This window comes from Corvus brachyrhynchos, unplaced genomic scaffold, assembly GCF_000691975.1.
Source record: "Corvus brachyrhynchos isolate BGI_N302 unplaced genomic scaffold, ASM69197v1 scaffold115, whole genome shotgun sequence".
Taxonomy (NCBI): domain Eukaryota; kingdom Metazoa; phylum Chordata; class Aves; order Passeriformes; family Corvidae; genus Corvus; species Corvus brachyrhynchos.
This window is the reverse complement of record NW_008239553.1, coordinates 13480720-13494999: the sequence shown is the minus strand read 5'-3', so window position 1 is coordinate 13494999 and position 14280 is coordinate 13480720. Positions and strand designations below refer to the sequence as shown.

At 37.2% G+C, this 14280-nt stretch overlaps 1 protein-coding gene across 30 annotated transcripts in view; it reads left to right on the top strand.

Moving 5' to 3' along the window:
• The window catches only part of GPHN (gephyrin), a 282654-nt gene that overhangs the window by 113379 nt on the left and 154995 nt on the right, over nucleotides 1-14280 (top strand). The window lies entirely within an intron of this gene.

Below are 14280 nucleotides of genomic sequence, written 5' to 3'. Positions count from 1 at the left end.
GATTTGTTTGATGCCAGAAACCTGTGAAATTCAATCTATTTCTACTTTGCTACGTGAAGACAGGTGCAGGACTGTGATGAACGCTGAGTTGTATTTTCATAACAAAAAATATATGTAGTGTCCTTCTGCTTTTGAGATCAAATGCACATCCATATTTTTCAATATTGTCTGTCTTAAGGGGATAGTATGAAGTCATGGGTACTCAAAATCATTATAAGCTCTTTGAATTTTGAATAGTGGTAACAATAAATACTGAAGTTTACCTTCAAAGTAATGTGCATTATAACAAAATTCACTTTATCCAAGTCCACTCATGAAAAGTACTTCAGCAATTTGTGTCAGTTTTATTTTTCAGTGGAGTGAAAGATGGGTACTGGGGGGGGTGGATTTTGGCCTGGATCTGATAGCACAGTTTGTGTAGCTGGTTCTTTATTTGGTTGTTAGTATCAGTCATTTGGTTGTTAGGTCAGTCTGACATATTGCTTGCTCATTGTGACTGCTTAACCCACTGTGCTGTTTCACATACTCATTTTCAGCTGTGCAAAGAGAATTAAGAGTGGTTCTAAAATCTTGTGAAGGGAAATGACTGTATAATATCTGATGTAGACGTGACTTCGCAGTGTGTAAATGGTGAGAATTTATTCCTCTTCAATTAGTATCAAACCCACTGCAAGCAAGTCGCTGCACAGTGAGTGCATGTATCTGCATCAGTCAAAGTTATCACATCATCATGATCAAAATTTATTTTTGTCATCTAAGATTCATGGACTCCTCTATCCTGAATTTTATCAAGGGGAGCGTGATTTATTAGGATAGATCCAGTGTTCAGACTTTGGTCTTGGAATAAAAGAAAGAAAGAAAAGAAAGAAAGAAGGCTTTCAAAATTTTTTAGTGGTATATTCAAGATGATCAGAGAACTGCTCCAAAACTATTTAAAAAATATTACAAAAACCCTAAACCACACTCTTTTTCCTTTAATATAAGAAATCCAATTCCACTGACATTTTGTTAATGTTGAAGAGGAAGAAAGCTGGTATTTCTGGCTTCATCATACTAAACTGAGTTCAGTGAACAAAGAAAAGTGGAATGTTGGGAAATAAGAAATAATTTTACGTTTAGGAACTTACTGCAAGATTACTAGTCACAGGAATCTGTCACCTGCTTGGGAGACCTGTTCTGAATTTTCAGCTTTTTCTTACTTAGCTGGTGTTTAAGTGCTTGAGATCCTAGGAAGCATCAAAGGATGGGTTACTCATTAGTCTCAGTTGTGCCAGGATGTAAGTGTGGAGGAAGGATTTTATTGTTCAAAGTCAGAGCTATTTAAAGTGTTGGGGGAAAATCCCTTCTTTTACTTGTTTCTGGTAGCTGTCCTGTCTTGTTCACGTAATGGGTTTTTGAGGTTGTGATGGAAGTCAGGCTGCTTCAAACACCTTAACTGATTTAATTTCTGAAGCTGCAACACATGTTACTTATATGAAACAAGGCACTTCTGGAAGATGCCAAGACAGACAGATATATATTGGATATCAAAAAGTATTATTTTGTACATATGTATTCTGAATAGCAACTGGTAAACCGGGAGATTGAGTATCCTTGCAGTAAATATAGGGGGTAGTTTTAACATCTGAAAGGCTCTCCTAGCTGATTTGAGTAGAAAGAGGAGAGAGGAGAAAATAGAAAGCAAGTCACTGGAATATTAGTTCTAGAGAGAACAGAATCTTTTCCCATGCACCTTAATTCAGTTATTTTGCTTCACAACTATCCCTCCCGTTTAAGCATGAAATATTAAGGGAGTTAATTTGATGAAATATGCAAAAATAATAGCTCCACTTTTAAAATATGATTTAACTTGGTGGATTGTTGAATTATATTTAAAGGAGTTGTAATTTTCATGTGTTCTGATAGTCCTTAAAAAAATATACTGCCTTCTTAAACGGCAAAGGAGGTACTTTATCAGACAGAGAGCAATAATTACTATGACAAATAAATAAGTCTCTTAGCATTTGCATATATTCTAGAAAAGGTGGTAGATTAACCTCTTTTGCAGCTCAAAATAACTTATGAGGAAAACCAGTGTGTTGGTTTTGTTAATTCATGTAATTATATCTTAGGTAGAACACTACTGTAGGCATATGAATGAGGAGTAGTTACGGCAGAAGTGAGAACATGTACCCTAACTAGTCTCTTGCATCTTACCAAGGTTAGGAAGAATTGTGTGGAACCAATCACCACTACAATTCCACAGCATCTGTATCAGTCTGAAATGAAGTGTCATGAAACTTACCTTCCCTAGATTTTTGTCATAGGTGCTTAGGTTCCCAAAGTGAGAACACTCAATAGGTAGCCTTACCTAGATACCATCACAGGTCTCCCCCCTGAAAACTCTTCTAGAAGGTCTTTTATCCCATGATCTACTGCTTCATAAAAGAAGCTTTCAGAGAATGCATAAATGGATATACTACCATCTGCATTCTTGTCATTCCTCTATACCAGTTAAAGCAATGTCACTTCATTTTCAATACCTGCTGGTTTTAAAACACTTCGGGAACAGATAAAAACAGTAAATATAGAAATTGCAGCACATTTCTGAGAAGGTGTCATTGTTTCAACTTTCCCTAGACTTCTGTTCTCATCAGAATTATTCATCCTGTGAGCAAGAAGCTTTCCAAACTAGCAAAAATGCGGTGTCAGATTTCATCCTTGTTCCTCATCTACCATAATAGTATGTGCCTAAAGGAGAGGTCTTCCAAGCCAAATGCTTTTGTGTGCATAGGGCCCGGCAAGCGTATCAGGCAGCACTGGTTTTGATGAACAACATGGATGTTGTTTCAAGAATAAAGAGAAATTTATGACTTTGACAGATTAGGGAAAGTTTGCATGATGTGCCTATAGATTTCTGTCAACAGTATCCTCTTATGGTTTATAGTACCGTGAGAGATTGTCTTTTTGATTTCAGCATTCTGCCATTACAAAGGAAATATATGATGTGGTGAACGGTGGTTATTACAGTAGAAGACTCAGTGAATGAGAAGACTGCTCATTAACAGATTTCTAAAAAAAAATACTTGGTTTGTGTCGCGGGTTCGGTTTGTACCCGGGCGGAAACACCAATTTAGTGTAGTGGTTTGGTCCAAAATACTCATTACTGTTTATCTGCTGTGAGATAAGAATTAGGAGAAATGCAAAACAGGCACCAAACTTGAAAGAATATAAAGAAGTTTATTAACAGACCTAAAAGAAGAAAAAAAAATTATACCACCTTCAGAACTCTCCTCCTCCCCCCACCTTCCTCCCTTCTCCCACTGACAATGTTCAAAGACAACCCTTAAGATGTTCAGTCTGTTTACCACTTCCATAATAACCTTGTTCAGTCCATTTAGAAAGAGAAGTCTCTTCTTGCTTGTGCTATGAAAACATTATCACAACGAGACAGCCGCCCACTTCCAAATATTGTTCAGTCCATTTAGGAAGAGGAGTCTCTCTGCCTGCGTGTGAGTCCTTTCCCCCAACTTGCAGCTTTTCCCGCAACTGCTTTCGAGGGTCCACTCTTGAAGTTTTTTGGGGTACAATTTTAAGGTTGAGCCGTTCAGAAACAAAAACAGAGGCCCTTCTCCTTCCCTGGGAGCAAAGGGTCTTCATCATCTTCATCTTTAGGACTATCTCTGGGAGCATCTCTACGGACTGAGGTTTTCTCCTTTCCCATTTGGAGCAAAAGTCCTCATCTGGTTCATCTCTAGGGACTGAGGTTTTCTCCTTTCCCATTTGGAGCAAAAAGTCCTCATCTGGTCCATCTCTCCCTGTCCAAACTTCTCATGAAATTACAGCTGCGTCAGCATCTGCCTATCTCAGCGCAGGTGCTTCTGCTCACGAGTTGAACACTCCACCCCCCATATCTTCATGAAATTACAACAGGATACTCTGATATATCATAGCTTCACAACAGAATTTCAGCTTTAAGCATCTCCTCTCTCTCTTCCCTCAGGTTTTCAGCTCTTCACAGCAATAAAAAGGGTTAATCTCACCTCGGCCTGGCAGCTGTGTGGCTTATCGATGTTGGTCAGCTGTTGGTCACCTGACCTCTGCCGGACAGAGGTGCCGCTTTGCTGAAATCTTGGCCGCAATGGATTCAATGGCTGGAACAGGTCCATGGCTTCAGGATGGCCGTGGCCCGGCCCAGCCTGGCCCAAGCAGGGCCTGGGCTGGGCCCACTGGGCCCTGCTCGGACCCTGCAGCCACCTGTGTCCCAGCGCCGGAAACGAGAGAGCTTGGAGGGGGAGTTTGCCTATTCTTAAATGTGGATCACAGAGGTGATCACAACTTTAAGTGGCTTAGAGAATTGTCCATATCCAAACTGGCCAGCTGATAGGTTCTATCAGTTCCCAGAGGAAACTGTAAGCACCCCTTAGCAAGGACGTCCCTTCCGGGACTATGCTTGCTAACCTATGACAGTTTGCTAGGATTTGCAAATCAACAGCAGAAAGGAATTTAATTGTTTTGTGTTGGGTTTTTTATGTGCTTTCCTATATACTTTTCATGTAGACATATGCATGCATCTCATGTCAAGACCAGAAATTGCTTTTGTAGCAGGTCCTTAATTCATGAAAGTAATATGCACAAGAAAGACATTGCCAGAACATTTCATTCCTATAATATTTGTGGCACGAGACAGATACTCCAGTGTAGAGAATAAAGTCAAATGGTTGCCTCCTGTGGTAGTTAGTTTTAAGAAATCTTGTTCGAAATACTTTGTTAGTGCTGGTTTTAAATTTTAAATTTAGATGTAAAGCAGTTCTGGAACAAGATGGGAGGGGTTTTTTAATTCCATTAACCACCCTTTCACAAGACACGCTTTATGCTCCTCAAAGAACACTCCTGATTCTTCTGTAGGTACTCTTTAAATGAAGGTATATATGCATAAAGTATTAAAGGTTACATTTAAGACTACAGACATTTTCCCCTGAATAATGATAGGATAGCTCTCTTTTTTTCTTTAGAAGTATGTGTTAACATGTGTTTAATATATGAAAATTTTTATGAATTTTCATATTTCAGCATAGCTGAAACACATTCTTCTCAGATTGTGTTAAGTCTTTTGAGAAAGTAGATTCCAGTGATAAAGACCCAAGAGTAGAAAATGATAAAAACTATGAGGGAGAATGAAGTAGCCAGAAGGGAAATGGTGAACATTGTGTCTTCTTAGAGGTCAGTTGCCCTAGATGAATTAGGAATTCAAAAGATTTTAACTTTTCCACACAGTCATTTTTAGGAACATTGTAGGAACAAAGGAAGTCGATTTCCATGTCAGTGAGATGTATTTCAGAGCAAAGCTGTACTCCCTGCCATCAAAAATATGCAGCTCTGATATGATTACAATTAAAATCAGTCTATTCCAAGACTTTCTCAGAAATAATTTGATTTGCTGGCTTTGTGATGTCATATACCTACATAATGCTGTATCCCAGAATCTGTTCTTTTTGCTGGTAAGAGTAGCTGATGAAATTCATGCAATCTTTGTGTGCACCTAAGAGATGCTGGCCTTGATCATTCAAAGCATTTCTATATTTATCAATGTGTGGTAAAAATAAGTAGCAATTTGTCAGCAAGTGCCAATTTGTAGTCTCAGTTTGTATAAAAAAACCCACAAGTTAAAGAAAGGTAGGCATAACTACTGTGGTGGATAGTCCACAAGAATAGGACTGTGGCTGGAAATATTTAGACTTCACAAAACTAGTTTTGTGTCTCCATACCGGAGACTGGGGGCAGTATTTAAATATCTCTTGCATCTTCTGCAGAATCAGCCTCGCTTTACATGAACAAGGAGATGTGCTGTTATCACAGTTTTGCACAGGAGTTTAAGTCCTGGATCTGGTTTACTTCGTCACTATATGGATATTCATCTGCTAAGTGTATCAGCACTGGCCAAGGATCTTCACAAAAAGTTTACCCAGGGTTTATGATGGGAGACATCAGAATTTGATGACAATACTGAGATTACTGCTCGTTTATCTGTTTGGATCCAGCACAAACAAAAAAAGGTTTGCCCACTCAGAATAAGTTTTCTGAAGATGCTCAAGCTGTTAAAAGTGTATACTCCCACTAATCCTAAAGCACCAAGAGACCTTGCAATTAACTTGCAAGAATGACAATCCTGGTTCTTAGTTTTTCTGCCCATGTTTTCTTTCTTCTAGTTCTCAAATTATAATTATTAACAGTACAAGAGCTCTTACTAAGCATGACATCCATTGAATGTCTAGTGAGTATTAACAAGTAGCATCTCCATAGACTCTAAAGCTTACAGATACAAGTTTAAAAGGATTTAAAGGCCATATGTGGTGGTCATGTGTTCTTCCATTAGATTGCTACTTATGCTGGACTGTGTGTTGGCTTAAACTGAGGGCTTGTCTTTGAACTCTCTTAACATGCACTCAGAGGCTGACTATCCAGTAGACAGTTTCATTGTACTCCTGCATCCAGGTAAAGAAAGTCTCTAAAACCTTTTGCAAATGTCCTAACAAAAAATTGACACTGAGATCTCAACTTAGTGTATGAAATCCCTGATAAACTTGCAGGTTTGCTTTTCCTATTGCTTGTTAGGTTTTCATGGAGGAGACTTTCTTATGGATGTGAATCCGTCTAGGACAATTGAGAAGTGGGATGTGTTAAGTTGAAACACCCTTATGTCTCATCATATTTTCCTGTAATCAAAGTTCACCTGGTGTACACACAGATTTCTTCCTGAGTTAATTTCCAAATCCTGCATTAGTAGAGTTAATCAGTGACTAGTGTTCTTTTTTAAGCTACGTATGACACTGTTTTCAAGCTACATATGTCATTGTTTAGATGACAGAAAGAACTCTAAGTTTTTACTTGCTGTATTAATCCTTAAATGATGTTACAGATGTTATTGTTTCCATGCTGGGGAGAACTAAAGTTTTGTGTGTGGGATGATGTGACAAAATTGTCAAAAACTTTATATAAAACAAAAAATTACTTTAGTTTAATTTTTCGTTCACATGTATGCATTTGTGCAACAAGCTAGAGATTTGCACCCCCTGCAGTATTGATAATGTACTCTTGGCCATGCATTTGTGCATCACTCTTGTAGTTCTTGTCACCAATGGATTATTCATATTATATAGTATCATTATATTGCTCCTTGTTGACTGTAGTTTCATTATCTGTTGTATTGTGTCATTTTTTCTTCTCATGACTCCTTTGTTGATCTAAGTTTTGTTTCTTCTAAAACTGATTTTGCTCCTTTTTCTGGAAAGTGCAGTCTGTATTACATTGGGTTCTGGCTCTAGGCTTTTGGTGCCAACCATGGCTGTGCAAGCCTGAATAGTCCAGGCACACTCTCACACCAGTGAAATATGAGTGTTTCATAAGAATGCCTTTTCTATTGTGGGATTTTTTTCCCCACCTATGAAGCCATCAGTAGTTGTGAATATCAGTTTTGACTTTCGGATTGTTTCTGCTCTGATAGGTTTGAGACTGTTTCTGCTTGAAGGACATGACTGTTCTTCATGCTATAACTATTGCTATCTCAAGTTTTCGTATAGAAACTCCTTAGGGAGTACTCACTGAAGGGGCTTTTCATGTGTTTCACTCATCTTCGGTGGATGATGGATACTCACTGCAATCACAGACTCTCAACCAAAAAAACACCTTTACAAAAAGAATGTAAAATGAGAGATGGCTGAAGTGTCTATCAAACTCTGATCTAGGACTGGTGAATGTATCAAAAGCATTCCTCTGCTTTCCTGGCAAGGGCATCAAATGCCCAGACACTCGTATGAAAAAGTATACTCACTAACTTTCCACATGAAAATAGGAATTGTCACTTTTTGTTTTCCTGCTGTCTTCTATCTTAAGTTTCATAGGCTTTGTGTCTTCAGAGACTTCATGTCTCTAGAAATGACAGATGAGACCACCTCACCACCTTGCTCATCCAGGCTGTCTTGAATATAGCAAATGCTGAAGCATTGTTATAAATTCCTGTTCCCTAATGTGAGTAGGATTTAAATGAATGCATTTTATATTGTATTGTGTAACTTAGTCTTATGAACATATAAAAGTTTAGCCTGTGATTTCCAGATCATGGAATATTGCCACATGGGGAAGGGAAAAACACGAAGACCGTGCATCCATTTAAGTTGAAATGCAATGCTAAGACAAAATCATTTTAGTAATATTATTATTTACTTTCTAAAGCAAACAAAATAGTTCTGTAGTTCTCCTGCAAACAGAGAACAAAAATAGCTGAAAGTTAATTTACAACAAAAATATTGTTCATCCTTTAAGCATTTCTGGTTGCCCAGCATTTAAGCTGTTGCCCTTAGGGACATCAATGTGTATCAGATTTTTCACTACCACAGACCTGTTTGTCTATTCAGTCTTTCTTAATTAAATACATTAGAAACAGGATTTAGAACCTCTTGTTTTCCAGCATAAAAATATCTTTGCCCCCTCTGTGACTGTAGCAACCAATTTTGTCTGAATTCCTCCTGAATTTCTTTTATTTTCCATTTTTCTAAATACGTATCTCTGTACCAGCCATCACCTGAAACCTAGTTAGTTCCTAGGGCGTCTTCTGACCAGCTCTAACACAGTACTTTTCATCTGACCCCTTATACTGGGCAATGTTTTCAGTGCCTTCTGTTCTCACTGGAAAAGTAATTTCTTAAATGGTATGTCACTTAGCATGAATGAGAGGAGAAAACATGCTCAGCTTCATTAAGCAGCAAATAGCTTTTGGCAAGTGTATAAGTAAATCAAGTTTATATAAAAGCCCTAATAATTTTCCACGTGACCTGTTACATTGAGTTTTGTTTGGTTATATTTACCCTGTAAGAATATGTTCTGATGATTCTTGAGATCTCTGAAGGAAACTTAATGTTATCCTATCATAATTGATAATATCAGAAGTGATTAAGGGCTTGAATGAGTTTGAGGGAGATCAATATTATTTTCATTTCTTGTGGTAAATATATTTCTGAAAGTTCTTTCTTTTTATGATAGTGACAGTAGGGGAATGGTAGACCTGTATATATAAGAAAAAAGGCCATCATCAGGGTTTTTTTTGTTTGCCTTTTTTTATAAAAAACCCAAACCTTCGGGTTCTACATGTTGGTCCTTTGTATATAGAGAAAAAGAGATCAGGAGTGTTGGGTTTGGGTTTTTGGTTTGTTTTTTCTTACAGCTGTACAGCTATTTACAGGTTGTATCTTAGTGAATTATGAAAATTATTATTTGTAGAGAAATGAAGTATTACTGCAAATAAGGGCGTTGAAATACTGAGTAGTTGGGTGACAAACCATCTGATGAAATTCAGCAGAGATTAATGTTAAATGATGTGTATAGGAGATGTGAAAAAAACCCCAATTCCAATTTGCATATAAAATAGAAGTCTCTAATTAGGCTACTGTGATCCAAGAATGAGAGCTGAGTAGTGTGCTAAGGTGGTTACTATTAGCTCAGTGTTGAAGAGCAGTTGAAGGGGTGGAGGCATGGGAGCCATGGGGGAGGAGCGAGGAGAAAGGAACCAAGACCAGAACACTGAAACTTTTCTCTTATGCATGAGCCTCCGGTGCCACACCATATACAATGGCATGTGAAGGGCTGTTCCCCTAATCACAAAAATGACACAGTAGCACTGAAAAAGATTTAGGGTCAGATTATAAAAATAATGGTATTTATAGAAGCACTTTCATGTGAGGAACAGATGAAGAGACTGGGACAGAAATGTCCACAGGTGGCACATTTGGTTGCATTTCAGCAACATTCTTCCTTATTTATACTGCACTTTTTAAATTAACTCTCATTCTTAATTTATGCAAATTTTAAGACTGCCTGAAAGCAGGTGCCAGAGTTTTGATTATGTGTCTTCTATTGGCTGATAATGTACTGATTGTAAAGAAAAAAAGAGAAAGAACACATAGAGCATCTCTCTATCAGAAACCTGTTTAATACACTGTGTTTTTCTGGCAACTGGTAGACTGCAGATAATTCTGCTAGAATAGCATAGTTTATTTTGCTTTCATAGTATTTTTTAGATTATTTTTAATGTAGTGTTTTAATACTTGATTGGAAACCCCAGTAGGAAGACACCAAAAACTACACAAGCCTCCCTGTGATATGCAAGCTTGTAAACTGTATTAATAGAGTGATGCTTAGTACTTCACTGGGTCATTGCAGCTAATTCAACTTCTCTGATAATTAATTGGGTTTTTTGTGGTACCCTAATCCTATTAGTGACCTTGTCATATCTAAGGCCCACCGTCTAAAACAGAATATGAAACATTAAATATTTTTAATGGAAAACCAACCAAAAACTTCCTTCAATGAGACATCATAAAGGAATGGTATAAAAGTACTGGCATGTTGGACTGTGGCTAGAGGCATTTTATTTTCTCCAATACTTTCTTTTATCAGATGCATAAGATTAGTCTAGATGAGATTTTGTGCTGATGAGCTGTATCTGAGCAATGATGTAAAATGAAAATTTTTATGTGGATTCTGTCTTTTTTTGAGTATGTTGGGTAAGTGGCTCTTCTCATCTCTGATAGTGCACAGAGCTGGAATGTTGGCTTAACTGATGTCCTAAAGGCTTCCAGAAATGGATGTCTTCCAGCAAAACAAAATCAGAGCCAAGTGTGTAGAGACAAATTTAAAAATGCCTGCTTTAGCCCTAGCCACCCTGTCCTTGGTGCCAAGAGCTGAACATCTATCTTGAGTCATGTCTGTGTTACCAAGTCACGCAAACCAATAGAATGCATCTATCTATAAAGTAAAGCATGTGGTGCTGGAGATCCAGCATACATCATATGTTCTTTGATCAGTTTTATTTCAAACTACTTCTAGTATTATTCTCTGTGCCTTTTAACAGCTGGAGTGGATTCCACATGCTGCTGAAGTCCATCTTCCAAATGAGTTTTATCTGAAAGGATTCCAGTTCATATGATCAAAGGCTACTCTGCAATATAAGCCAAAGTCTGTTAAGCAGAGAGGTATTAAAAGTGCTGTTCTGTACTAACAGACTGTGGTAGATGTGTCCCAAGCCTCCAGCCAACACATGTATTCCCATAACACAGCATGTCAGGTTGCAAATGTGAAATTCATAATACAATACCATCATTACTAGTGAAACTCTGTTGTCTGAGCTAAGTACTTGGAGAGTGCCCAGCCCTTCTGGCAGACTAGTCAAAGAAAAAAATTATGGTCTAGACCACTGGTCTCTAAATGGTTTGATCATCTACCTTATAAGTAAAGAATTTTTGAACGTTTACCCTCCAATAATGTATATTCTAATATTTTATCCCTGCACTACAGTGGATCATAGAATCATTTGGTTGGAAAAGACCTCAAAGATCATCCAGTCCAAGCATCAACCCAGCACTGCCAAGTCCACTGCTAAACCATGTCCCCAAGTGCCCCATGTCTTTTAAATACCTCCAGAGATGGTGATTCCACCACTTCCCTGGGCAGTCTGCTCCAATGCTTGATAACCAATCTAAACCTTCCCTGGTGCAACGTGATGCCTTCTTCTCTTGTCCTGTTACTCGTTACCTGAGAGAAGAGACTTGTCCCGACCTTGCTACGCTCCCCTTTTAGGCAGCTGTAGATTCCACCTGAGACTCCTTTTCGCCAGGCTAAACAACCCTGGCTCCCTCAGACACTGGTCTGCTCCATATTAAAAATACTGTATTGCAACAGTTTTAACCAAGGAAATCCAACAGGTATGTTATCAGGCTGAAAGAAATTCTTCCCCTGAAGTTTGCTTCTGTAACATGATCAAAAAGTTTTTCCCAAGAGCTTCCTCTGGGTTTTTTGGGTTTTTTTCTGAGATAAAAAGCCTTATTGTGTTCATTAACATTGCTAACCACTATATTTTGTCTGCTGTTCAGTTTGTGTGGTCTTTAGTTTGTGTAACTATTTCTCTTCATGGCTTTTACATGAGGGAACTAAGTGGTGCCATCAGAGAAGGAAAGCACAGAGACAAGACACAAGAGCAGGGTGCATCTTGGGTGGAGGCATCAAATTCCTAAGGAAGTGGGATTGATATGGACAAATTATCTCAGAGAACTATGGTTCTAACAAGAGCCTATTAGTTTTGCCATGGTGTGTGTAGAAAACACTGAATAAGTATTTGACTGGACAACAGTAGCATTATATATTTGGATGCAAGATTGTGTGCTTTACCAAACAGAATGTTTTGATATTGCAAGACATGTAACGTAATTTGTTGTGTCCCAAGTCACAATATTTGCTCTTCTGGATTATCTTTGAACTACCTACAGAAGTGTTTCTTGGCATGCACCTATTAAGGCAAGGAAAACAATTCTTTTCAAATTAAACACTAATACAAGATTAAAGTGTAATGTTTCTCCTTTTCATTTCCCCTGTTGTTTTGATATATTTGTTTTTTGGATTACCACATGATAAAATAGGCAGCATTTTGATATTATTTACTGTAATACTGGTTCTGTGCTTTTCAATTATAGTAGGATTTCAGAAATTCTGTCACTTAATTTTCCTAAAGGAAAAATATAAGGGAGAGAATGCCATTGAATCCTCAGAGTTCAGTAAAGGTGGAGTTGTTGAAGAGTTTCACTTTTTAAAATACATTCTTATAAAAAACCACAAAAATTTCTAGAATTGTTCTGTCAGAAATGCTTGCGTTCAACTTCAGCTGCCTCATCGTTAGGACAAGATTAGGTGGGATCCTAAGACTGCAAAGGTAGCACATATACTTACTTTCAACATTTCTGCATAGAATGACATTTCTATTTTCTCTAATTATTTATCACCTGCTTTGTTACTGTTATGCTCTATCAAAATACCCTTGATTTTAAAATTACAAATATGGTAACATTTTCTCTGAATAGCTTCAGTAGCATGATGACATAAAGCTCTCTTTTAACAAATAGGCTGATCCCCTATGGAAATCTGTTCTGCTCAGTTCTGTCATTTTAAAGGGTTCTTCTGCATTCTTGGTAGTTGAACATGATTTAAAATGAGTGAGAATTACCTCAGCTTTATCATTCTGGAAAATGAAACTATGTATCTGAGGATACCTTATGAAGATAGCTTAACAACAAAATGTTTTAAAATTCTTGTCCTTTAACAAAGCAGAAAATAACCCTTCTTTATGTATTTGGAATGTGTTCTGTATTTTAATAAGTATTTCTAGGGAATAATGCTATATAAACAGACAATGTGTAAAAATAAAGCTGACTGTCATTTGGGACACTGAAGCTAATGCTTGAGTTTTGCGGAGTATCTGGAGGCTCTAAATGACAGCAGACAATTATTGTCAGGCTGTGTGGAAGGAAAGATGACCAAGTTTAAAGTCAGAGAGCTATAAAGAACTGCTTTACATACAAAAGCTCCAAATGCCTCTAAGTATTGTTCCCAACTGTGAATGCTTCTGTTGGCAAGAAATCCAAAGGGATTGTTAAGTTTCAAAAATGAAAAAAAGAATATTTGTGAAATAGTATGGTCTAAGTGTAATTAAAGCTTTTGCAAACATGATACCCTTTACTGAGCTGACTTCTGAAACACCCAGCAAAAGAACTAAGAAATCCAATCTCAAAGATAATGGAGAATTCTAAGTTTTCTGGGGATTAAATATTTTCTGCAGACCTGATTATGAAAAGTGCTTAGGACAAACATTTTGACCATTTAGCCAATAGCCGATATACAGGCATGAAGCTTTCTTCATAATGACACCGTTCCCTACATTTGCCATTTTGCTTTAATTAAAACAACTGAGTGTATAAGTAAATAAGTATATATTATATTATATATATAATTATAAGTAATACACCTCATGTGTTTGGAAACCAAGGCATTTTTATAATGTGTCATTATATTTAAATATTTTGTATGAAACAACTTACAGATTTTAATACGTGTGCATGTTCAAATTATTTTGGATTTCAGTATTTTGTTGCACAATTCTAGTATCTTAAACTCTTTAAAAATCAGTCCTGTATTTGGAGAAATAGTATTTTAACAGAGTTGTAGTTTTGCAACAGGAAAAACGGAACTAATTATGTTGCAGTTCATCTAACACTATGGCGATTTCATAATGTAAAAACTGAAATTAAAAAAAAAAAGGCTTTTTCTCACTGGTAGAATAAATAGCTAATTTCAGACTAGCTTTTGTTGAAAAGCTTTTTAAATGCACTCTGCTAGATCTCTACCAATGAAAACAATATTGGATACGTTTGAGCGCTTATGTTGCCTTCTGAGAATAGCTAAATCATAGGGAAAGATAAC